Source organism: Moschus berezovskii, chromosome 22 (assembly GCF_049115385.1).
Source record: "Moschus berezovskii isolate FMDL1 chromosome 22, NW_MosBer_1.0, whole genome shotgun sequence".
Classification (NCBI taxonomy): Eukaryota; Metazoa; Chordata; class Mammalia; order Artiodactyla; family Moschidae; genus Moschus; species Moschus berezovskii.
Genome location: NC_142481.1, coordinates 7,008,299 through 7,019,984, shown reverse-complemented (window position 1 = coordinate 7,019,984; position 11,686 = coordinate 7,008,299).

The following is an 11,686-nucleotide window of genomic DNA, read 5'->3' as shown; positions in this document are numbered from 1 at the left end:
CACCCAGAGATGGGAGGCGGTGCCCCCGATCTGGCCTGGTTTGAGATGTTCCCAGCCGTGGGAGACAGGCAGACTGTCATCACATGTGGGAAAATAGCTGTCAGGAGACTCCTCACCCCCTGACACCTGAAACCTTCCCTCCGCGGCTGCAGAGTCATAGGTTCTGTTCTGTTGACTGAGCGCCGGAATCCTTTCCAGTCCTTGTGCAGCCTGGCTGGGGTAGAGACTTCCTCGCCCGAGGCCCCAGCCGGGGTCAGGATGTCAAGGATCGGCTTCAAACCCGGCACCGTGGGCGACATGGTGAGCCGTGCTGTGGGTCTCCAGGCGCCCATTTGTGTGGAATAAAACAAAGGGACGACAACGTGACGGTCTTACACCCTTGTCTGTTTCACTGTTCCTGTGTCCTCCGTGGGCGCTAATGGTGAAGAACCTGACTTCCAGTGCAAGAGACAGAAGAGATGCGAGTTTGATCCCTGGGTCAGGAAGATCCCCTGGAGGAGGGCATGGCAACCCACTCCAGTACTCTTGCCTGGCAACTCCGCATGGACAGAGGAGCCTGGGGGGCTGCAGTCCATGGGGTCACATGGAGTCGGACACAACTGAAGCGACTGAGCAGCAGCAGCAGCAGGGTCCTCCAGGCCTGGACGTGGTCTGTGATGCTGTGCTGCCCCTCCCCGCCACCTCAGACGCGCGCTGACCGAGACCTGGGCTCTGCTTTTGTTGTTGTGTTAGTTGCTCAGTAATGTCTGACTCTTTGCGACCCCATGGACTGTAGCCCACTAGGCTCCTCCGGCAAGAATAGTGGAGTGGGTTGCCATTTCCTTCCCCAGGGGATCTTCCCCACCCAGGGATCAAACCTGCGTCTCCTGCCCTGGCAGGTGGATTCTTTACCACTGAGCCACCAGGGAAGCCCTAGACCTGGGTCTATAGAGGGTTAAAGGATTCGCTCACTTGAAAATGGGGACCCACTCCTCTCATATGCTTCCCCTGTGGCGGGTGATGCTGGGGACCCTGGAGGAGTCAGGCCAGGGCCCTTGGTCTCAGGGAGATGACTCGCCGCAGAGATGGGCACAGACGGTGGGGACCGCGGTGGTCATGGCTGTGACAGAGCAGGTACCAGGGAAGCAGTGCCCAGAGCTTAGGGTGATGCCGTGGGTGGGGAAACCGAAGGCTCTGATGGGCAACAGTGGGAGAAGAGCAGGCTGAGGGGCTGGGACTTTGTCCAGGGGCACTGGGGAGCCACAGAGGGTGAGCAGGGGAGGGGTGAGGCCAGCCCTGGGTGTAGAAAGGCCCATCTGGGGTCCTGTGGGCGTGACACTAACCGGGAGAAGGTCCGGGGATGGAGGAGGCAGCCTGAGCAGGGACCGGCTGGCGGGGATGGAGAAGAGGGTGGAGGGGTCAGGACAGACAGGGCCGGAGGCGGGAGGGAGGGAGAGGCTGGCAGTGGGCTCTGATCCAAGACCCCCTCCTCTTCCTCCTCTCACCCCGACTCCCAGTCTTGGGCACTTTGAAGCCCACAGGAGCCACAAGATGAAGCCTGGCAGAGTAGGGTACCCCCACCTCCCTACCCAGCCTCCCTGCCTCCTGCTTATTCTTCCTTCCCCATGGCCAGCCCCACCCCTCCCACCACAGCCTGACCATCCCCTCCAGGCCTCTCCCCAACTTCCTACCCCCTCTTACTCAGCGATTGTGTGGCCCTCAGCAAGCCTCCAGGGGCTGGTCTACAAAGGGAGGGTATTATTTTCCTACGGTCAGTGTAACAAATGCCTACTTAGTGGCTTAAAACAGCATCCGTCTATGTCACAATTCCGGAGGCCAGGGGTCCGAGGTGGGTGTCTCCAGGCCCTGGAGGACAATCCACTTTCTCTCTTTCCCAGCTCCCAGAGCTGCCCTCATTTCGTGGCTCATGGGTCTTTCCTCTGTCTTCAAAGCCGGCAGGTAGCATCTTCATCTATCATTAATTTTTTAAATTATTTTTGTCCGTGCTGGGTCTTCGCTGCTGCACGGGCCCATCTCCAGCGGCTGCGCAGGTTTCTCACCGCGGTGTCTTCTCTTGTTGTGCAGGACAGGCTCTTGAGCACCGGGCTTCAGCAGTCGCGGTCTGTGGGCTCAGTAGTGGCAGCTCTCGAGCACAGGCTCAGCAGTTGTGGTGCATGGGCTTAGCTATTCCGGGGCATGTGGGATCTTCCCAGACCAGGGATCGAACCCATGTCCTCTGCATTAATAGGCAGATTCTTTACCACTGAGCCACCAGGGAAGCCCATTATTAATTTTTGGTTTTTCAGCTGCACTGTGCAGCTTATAGAATCTTAGTTCTCTGACTAGGGATCGAACCTGCGTCTCCTGCATCAGGAGGCAGATTCTTAACCACTGGGCCTCCAGGCAAGTCCCTGTGATGTGCTTATTATTCACTACCCGATTGTCTATGGACCTTTTTTTTCAACTGAGAAAACTGGGGCTCAGGGATGAGTCATCTGGTCATATGAGGAGGTGGGTATCTCTGGACTCCTGGTATAGTGCTCACTCAGCCTGCTCTGGGCCCTGAAGCTTCAGCCACCTCCTTCCTGGAGGACCAGCCTGAGGTGTTGTATGTCTTCCTCATCATTGGGTTCTAGCCTCTTCTTCCTCCTGGTCAGTCTCCAGACCCTGAGCTGCACCTGCAAATACATCCTAAGGCCTCCTGTGAGGGTGGTCCTGAGCTGGGGGGGTACTGGAGACATAGATATGAATTGGCCTTCTGGGGGCTCCCAGGGTGGTATAGGAGAAAAAATAGGCCACAGACAGTTCCAGTCTGGAGGGATTAAGGGGATTAGAGGGAAGAAGAGAGACTGTAGGAGGACTGTGCCTGGAAAAGTCATGGAGGGCATCCTGGAGGAGGAAGCATTTGCACTGGGAATTGATGTATGAATAGGAGTTTGCCAAGTAAAGAGGGGAATGCATTCATTTATTCACTCATTCATTTTACAAACATGTCCTGAGGCACCGTGTGGGTTGGTTGTTCATGGATGATTCACGCATTTATTCACCCAGTCTTCCTTTGTTTAGGGAAAATAATACAATGGTGACGATTTCAGATCCTGGAGTCAGTCAACCTGGATTCTTTCTCAGTTGTTCATTGACTGAATGGCTCAGTTATTTAAGTTTGCCTCGATGTTCCCCCCTTGATAAAATGATGACAGCAATAGTACTGTCCTCACAGCGTTCTTGGAAGAGTAAATTAAAATGGGACTTCCCTGGTGGTCCAGTGGTTAAGAATCTGCCTGGCAATGCAGGAGATGTGGGTTCAATCCCCCCGTCAGGGAACTAGGATCCCACATACCTAGGGGCGACTAAGCCCAAGAACCACAGTTAGAGACTCCAAAATGAAAGATCCTGAATGCCTCAACTAAGACTCAACGCAGCCAAATAAACTAATTTAAAAAAAAGTTTTTAAAAAAGAATAAAACATACTTAAAAAATAAAGTATACTATTAAAAAAAAACCTAAATTAAAATGAGGCCTGTGAAGGCACACTGCCCCCTATGTAGTTGACACTTTGTTCCTGCCTTGGTTTAGCTTGAACCTCTCAGAGACTTCACAGTGAAGTCTGATACCTGGTTTAGTCTGGTGTGGTACATGGTAGTAGGGAAGGGTTTCTAAGGGAGGGTGGCACTCAGTTGGGTTCTGAAGCTTGAGTAGGAGTTTGTGCATGGAGCTGATAGGGTAAAGTGGTCCAGAATGAGGAAATGGCAAGGAGAAAGCCTGGAGGGGTGCATGAAACCTAGCGGCTTGTTCTAGGAACTGCATAGCAGAAGGAAGGGACCTGGTGAGCCTGGCGGCTGGTGATGGGGGCGGAGCCTCGGCAGGTTAGGGCTGCAAAGGCCAGGCTGAGGAGCTCAGATCTCATCCTGGGGATGATGGGAAGGCAGTGCCCAGGCACACAAGCTGATCTTCCATTCACAGATGGGGAAACTGAGACTCATGCTCAGACCTGCATGGTGGCCCCTCTGATTTCCAGCCTTCTGATTTCTATCCACTTGTGAGCAGTCCCATCCTGAGTCCTCTGGGAGAGACCAGGCCTGGGGCTGCTGCTCAGACACCCTGGGAGACCTCTGCCTCCCACCCGCTGGCGAGCTCAGTCCAACGAGGAAACAGAGTGGGGAGACGGAGGCCCGTGAACAGAGCAGGACCCCCGAGAGCTAACATCCGGCCTCCGAGGTCGCACAGATGCGAGTGCACATCCAGGCTCTGCTTTGTCTGCTTTGATTTTGAGCGAGTGAACTCCCCTGCCCCAAGCCTCAGTTTCCCATCTGGAAAATGGGGCTGTTAGGAGTACAGCCACCCCATGGGGCTTGGCAGAGCCAGGGTCCTGCAGTCCTGGAAGGATATGGGTCTCCTGAGAGGATGGCCGAAGACAGCAGGGGCGAAGGAGCCACGCGCTAGTTCTGGGAGTGGTTGGATGCGATGCTGCCTTGAGGACAGGAAAAGGGTTGCAGAGAAGGGTGGGCCAGGGGTCTCCACCCTAGGATGAGGGGCTGGGACTTCGGCCAGGGGTCCCGGGGAGCCAGGAGAGGTCTGTGAGCAGGGGAGGAGCGACAGGCTCGCTCTGGACTGGACGGGATGATTGGAAGCAGGGAGGCCGGGGAGGAGGCTGGGCTGAGTGTCCAGCCAGGTGAGTTGGAAGCCTGCACTGGGCCGGGACAGTGGGGTTGGATCAGAGGGGCCAGGGCAGAGTCAGGGTGAGACTGTGAGGGGAGAGGGGAGGGAGAGAGAGAGGTCCCTGCCCGGGCATGGGTGGACGGTGGGCCCTCCCTGAGACGGGGAAGTTGGTGCGGGGCTGGGTGTGGGGCTTGCTGACGTGGAGGCCTGTCGGTCCCGACAGCAGCATCCCGCCCCTGGGGGACCCCTTGGAGACTCGGCCGCCGTCATCCCCCGGAGCCCCGAGCCCACCGGAGGCCGCCCTCTTCCTCCTCTACTGCCCAGCCGCCCTCACCTCCTGCCTCCTGGAGGCGGCCAGCCCCAGCGCGGTGGTCCAAGCCGCAGGCCCCTCCGCCTCCGCCCCCATCAGCTGCCTGGTTTGGCCGCCTTCACCGTCCTCCCGCCTTTGACCCTCACCCAGACGCACTCCGGCTGGGCCCTGGGTGGCATCTTCCGCCACCTGGACCCCGGCCTGGCCTTCCTGACCTTCTGTGGCGGTGGCCGGGGATTGCTGCTCCTCGGTGCTCCAGCCCGCCTGGGTGCAGAGCCATCGCGCAGTCTGAACGGCGGTTTTCTGGGCCGGGGCATTCTGCTTCCTTCTTCCGGTCCTGGGTCTGCTGGCTCTACGAGCTCGGGGAGGCCCGGTGAGCCAGGCCGACCCTTCCAACAGAGCGCCTGCTGGGGGACCTATCAGCCAGCCTCATCCTCTGGCCTGGCACTGAATCAGTTGGTGTTTGGACCGGAAGAGAAATCCCTGGGAGGGTTGGGGACTTTTACGGGGACAGAGAAGAGGGGTCTCCCATCTTGATCAAATTCTGGAGAATGTGAGATGCTGAGAGAGACAGAGGTTTAGAGAGGGGGACAGGGATCCAGAGAGAAAACAAGCCAAGTGGGGGGAGAGATGCCGGGAGGGAGAAGGGGGCGCTGATGCAGATGTGACAGTGTCACACGCACGGGGACAGACGGGGGCCACGGCAGGGAGCGGAGGTGAGAGACGGGTCAGGCTGCGGGGAGGGACCGAGTGGGAGAGGAGACAGCAAAAGGCCAGGGAGGAGGTGGAAACAGAACTCATCTCAAAGGGAAGGAGAGGAGAATGAGTGGGGAGAGAGACAGATGGACAGGGGGAGACAGACAGACATGGGCCTGGATCTAGAGACAAGACCAACCATTCCCTGGTGGTTCAGATGGTGAAGAGTCTGCCTGCTATGCAGGAGACCCGGGTTCGATCCCTGGGTCCGGAAGATTCCCCTGGAGAAGGGAAATGGCAACGCACTCCAGTATTCTTGCCTGGAGAATCCCTTGGATAGAGGAGCCTGGTGGGCTGTGGTCCATGCTAAGGCTTCCCAGGTGGCTCCTGGTTATCGCCAGGACTCAGCAACACAATACTGGGCTAAAGGACTTCCGGAGCTAAAACCGTGAAAGGCTCACGCCCCCTGGGATGTCCTGGTCCCCATAGGTAGGACCGAGCATCATAGGACGTGTCTGGGCCACCAGATTTTCTGGGCCCCCAGGACACCCGTTATCATTCGCCTTCTCTCGCTGCCTTTTGAAACATTCATGCTCCTCCTAAGCATCTCTCCAGTGGCCCAGCCTCTGGGGAAGGATGTCGTTAGTCATCTTTGGTTTTCAAACTCCCTAATGTTTCCAAACTAAAGGTAAATTTTTGCTCCACATTCTGAGTCCTTTGATGTATCCACAGAACTACTTTAGAAACCTGCTAAGCTCCAATGAGGAAAACCCCTCTCTTCCGTCTTTGGAAAATGCATTGCTGGGATGCCTCTCTTGACCCTGGTCTACGCATCAGCATCTCCGGGGCAAGGGGGGCGGGTAGCTTTTAAAATCTGAATCAATGCCCGGGCCCCATCCCCAGGCGTTGTGGTTTAAGTGGTCCAGAATAGAGCTGGGCTCTGGTAATTTCAAAAGCTCCCCAGGGAGTCCCAGTGCTGCGGGCTGAGCCCCATCCATCTCCAAGTGCCTGTGGTTGTGAAAATGCAACCTCGATAGCTCCCAGGGCACTGAGAAAACCCAGCCCTCAATGGCTGAAAACCCTGGAGGTGGGAGTAAAGCTGCGGCGGTGGGGGGGGGCGGTCACAAAGATCAATTTCTTTGTCAGTATTTGTTTGCTTCACAAACACTGATAGCCAAGACCCATGCTGGGGGTCGAAGAGGAGTCAGATCTTATTCTGCAGCCCCACCCTCAGGCTCCCAGTCACTGCCGGGAAGGGTGAGGAGCGGGGAAGGTGTGAGGGGTAGGGAGCCTGATTCTGGTCGGGAGGGGCTTTAGGAAGGCTTTCAGGTGGGACTGACACAAAATAGAGGTGGACGCTCCAGGCTGGGAGCACAGCATGTGCAATGGCCCTGGGGTGTGTTTTTCTTTTCCTTTTTTAAACCATCTCAGTTACATATGGAATTTGCCTCCCAGTGCAGGAGACACACTTGAGGAGACCTGGATTCAATCCTTGGTGAGGGAAGAGCCCCTGGAGAAGGAAATGGCAACCCACTCCAGTAATCTTGCCTGAAAAATCCCATGGACAGAGGAGCCTGGAAAGCTGCAGTCCATGGAGTCACAAAAGAGTCAGACACGACTCAGCAGCTGGGCAAGGGTGAACTACAGAGGGGGCGTGGGAAGTGGGTGAGCTTTTAAAAAGAAGGCCTGGAGGGCTGTCAGGTTAGATACACCTTGCTGCGATGTCAGTCTGCTGGGCTGGGACAGCTATCCCGGGGGGAGGGACTGTGAGCAAGGAGGGACAGCTCAGCTCTGCTTGTAGAAGGACCCCTGGGAGGACTGGAGGAGAGAGATGGGGGCGGGGCGAAGGTCCAGCAAGAGAGGAAACCTCAAGGACGGCTTCCCCGCCCAGGTCACAGAAATCCGGTTTTGCATAAATCAACTAACTTCCCTACTAGAACCAGGGGGACCAAGTTCTGGCTGGGAACATGGTCCAACACCGCCCCCGTGTGGTCATTCTCAGTTTTGCAAACAACGTCTCCTGTAAGTGTTGTGTGCTGAGTCGCTTCAGTTCTGTCCGACTCTTTGTGACCCTATGGACTGTAGCCCGCCAGGCTCCTCTGGCCATGGGATTCTCCAGGCAAGATTACTGGAGTGGGTTGCCATTTCCTCCCCCAGGGGATCTTCCCAACCCAGGGCTCGCACCTGTGTCCTCTTAAGTCTCCTGCAGTGGCAGGCAGGTCCTTTACTACTAGTGCCGCCTGGGAAGCCAGCCCCTCTATAAGTAAGACTACCTTTTAAATCAGGACACTTTCAAGAATTAAAGAAAGGGGCTTCCCTGATGGCTCAGTGGTAAAGAATCCGCCTGCCGGTGCAGGAGACATGGGTTTGACTCCCAGTCCTAGAAGATCCCACAAGCTGCGGAGCAACTAAACCTGTGCACCACAACTATTAGTTACCCACGTGGTGCAGCTGCGGAGGCCCATGGGCCCTAGAGCCTGTGCTCTGCAACAAGAGAAGCCCCCGCAATGAGAAGCCCGCACACCACAGCTAGAGAGGAGCCCCTGCTCGCTGCAACTGAAGACAAGCCCTCACAGCAATGAAGACCCAGCACCGCTAAAAATAAATAAAAAAGAAGAAATAAAGAGGATACAGTTCCCAATTATACTGGAATAACTGGCCCAGAGTGTTTGCATTCCGCAAGCCAAAATTATAGTAAGACTATAAATCAATTCCTAATTAGAATTTGCTAGGCCTTCCCTGGGAAACCCAGGATGTTCAGTCACTCTGCTCAGAAGTCTCCTTTTCAAATCTTGAATTGAAATGAAATGTTTATCTGATGAAAAAAAATGAATAAAGCTCAACTAAAGGCTGGTGTATCACCCAGGGCATTCCACCTACTGGGGATGGAAACAGCGGGAAGGAGGCAGTTAGTGAGGGAGGGGGTAACTGGCTATGTGTTTGGAGGTCCGGATACTTTTATAGTAAGGGGCATTTACAGTGGGCATTGAAGGCTGAATAGGAGTTTGCTAAGAGAAAGATGTGTTGATACAATATAACAGTGAAGATGACCACAACAGACCCTTTGTAGCTTGCAAATTCCATTCACATCTTTCATGTCAGGTTGTCCTTGCTATGGCCTTTTGGAGTCCAAAGAGAAGACCAAGGCTCAGAGAGAAGAAATAAATCTGCACTACACAGCAGTCTGTGTTGGTACCAGGTGGGGAATCAGCCCTGTTACTTCTTCACTCTGTGCTCTTGCACACAAGTTGGAATGTCCTTCTCCCCTCTCAACTCTGACAGACTCCTACTCATCCTTCGAAACCCAGCTCAATGACTGGGCCCCTAGCCTCAAATCTGAGAGTCTATCTTGCTAGTTCCCAACTTCGCCAGACCCAGGAATCCAGGCTTCCTCTCTCTGACCCAGAAGCCTGGACCTCAGACAGCTGGCCGGAGGCGGTGTGCCTGCCGGCCTGGTGAGATGGAGCAGGGTGTGCCGACTCAGTCACATTTATTTGGTCTCAGAGGCCAGAGTCATGGTCAGGACAGAGGCAGGACTCTCGGGTCAGGTGGTGCTGTGTCTCCTCATTGCTGAGCCTACGAGAGGAAAAGAGACAGAGAGATCCACAGAAGCAGAAGAAGGGAAGGGAGACCAAGAGAGAACACAGCGGCCGGAGCGCATCTAGCCTGCCGCCTCCACCCCCTTGCCACTCACCTTGTTGAAGAAGTAGATAGACGCAAGGATGGTGAATACGGCCATGGCCAGGGTCACATTCTGGGTGGAGGGGTCAGCGGTCAGGACCCGGCCCTTCCTTCACCCCCGCCCCTGCCCTGGGGCACCGCCCTCCCGCCCGCCAGGCCCCTCCTCACTTCCTGAAAGTTCATGGCCATGACTTCCAGACTCCAGGCTGCTTGACCTCCCTCTCCCTTTCCTGAGCCTCTGAGCCAGACAGAGAAGACCAGCCGGCGGAACCCTGAGGGGAGACCAGAATGGTGGCCATGGTGACCGGAGAAGGGCATTCTGGGTAGAAGGGACCTCTCCCCGGAGGCTTGGGGGAGATGGGCACTTGGAGCATCTGAACTCTGAGACGGGGATATTTGAGATGGGAGAAGCCAGACCTATGACCCCAGAGGGCGCTGGGGAGCCACGGAAGGGCCACAAGCAGGGGAGGAACAGGATCAGCTCTAAGTGGCAGAAATATCTCGGAGGAGAAGCAGGACGCTGCAGGCCAGAAGAGCAAGTGAGGTGGCCCCGGCAAAATTTCCTCCGACAGTGTCCACCAGACGCAAGCTTGAGAGACACAGCATGGGGGAGCTGAGCCTTCCAGAGCCCGATCACCAGTTTTGGGGGCGGGAGCAGCAGTTATTCAGTCTCTCGGTCGTGTCCCACTCTTTGTGACCCCATGGACTGCAGCACACCAGGCCTCCCTGTCCTTCACCATCTCCTGGAGCTTGCTCAAACTCATGTCCATTGAGTCCATGATGCCATCCAACCATCTCATCCTCTGTCGCCCCCTTCTCCTGCCCTCAATCTTTCCCAGCCCCAGGGTCTTTTCCAGTGAGTCAGTTCTTTGCATCAAGTAGCCAACATACTGGAGTTTCAGCTTCAGCATCAGTCCTTCCAATTCAGGGTTGATTTCCTTTAGGATGGACTGGTTTGATCTTGCTGTCCAAGGGACTCTCAAGAGTCTTCTCTAACACCACAGTTCAAAAGCATCACTTTTTCGGTGCTCAGCCTACTTTATGGTCCAACTCTCCCATCTGTACATGGCTACTGGAAAAACCACAGCTTTGACTGTAAGGAACTTTGCTGTCTAGGTGATATCTCTTCTTCTTAATAGGCTGTCTAGGTTGGTCATAGCTTTCCTTCCAAGGAGCAAGCATCTTTTCATCTCATGGAGCACCAGTTTTGAAATCACCAGGTAGAAATCATGGCGCAGGTAACGACTTCCCCGTCTCTGGGCCATGGGCTCAGTGATGCGCCTGGGACTCCCATGGCCCTCCTGTGGTCCCTGTTGTTTACGCCACCAGCCCTCCTTCTCAGCAGGTGGTGTCTGTAGTCGCCTGAATCTCTTTGGGTCCATCCTTCAGGACTAATTTTGAGGTTAGGAGCGATATGGAGGACAGAGATACCAGTGCAGTCAGCCCTCATCACCCACGATTCCGTCTCTACAGAGTGGCTACAGTTTGAGTCTGAGAACATGCACATTCCCAACTGTGGCTGATCGAGTTGATAGTTCTCTGTTTTCCTGTGTCAGCTGTGAGCAGAGAGCAGCCTGGAGGCTGGAGACAGGAGGAACGGGAGGGTGGGCTAGGGAGGAACTCCTGCTGGGGCAGGGGGGCCAATGGGATGAGTTGGAATCCCAGCTCTGGCACCTGTGAGTGGGGTGGCCTTAGGCAAATTTTCTAGTTTGTAAAAAAAAATGAAAAGTAAAAGCAAAAAAAAAAAAAAGCATCTACCTGGCTGAGTAGTTTTTTATATTTGTTTTTTTTCTAGTTTTTAAATGGCCACAGCGCACTGCACTTCTTTTCCCAACCAGGGATCAAACCCATGACCCCTGCAGTGGAAGTGTGGCTTCTTAACCACTGGACTGCCAGGGAAGGCCCAGATGAGTACCTTTCTGGATTTAAAATTATAAGCTATGTGATACACACACCTAGAAGCAATGATTCAGTACTTGCTAATCTAGAGTTTCCAGTGAATTCATACAAGATAAAACCTGGAAATGACAAGAATCAGCTGTGAAATGGTACTTTACCGAGAAGGTAAGACATTCAACAGGGAAACTGGCAGGGTCTCTCCAAGAAGTCTGTGTCCCCAAACAAAACAAAAGAAAAACACCCAAGGCACATGGGCTTGCTCTACTTGAGCAAATCCATAAGAGACACATTACCAGGTTCAATGGATGATTTTGAACTGGGTTCTGGCTTGGATATATCAGCTGTACATGATATTTGGGAAGACATGTGGGTCCTCTGAGAGTGGCTATTAGATGAGGTGAAAGTATTGTTGACGTGGAAAGTAGGAGATCATTACAAAATTGCAGGATCTCATTTCAGTTA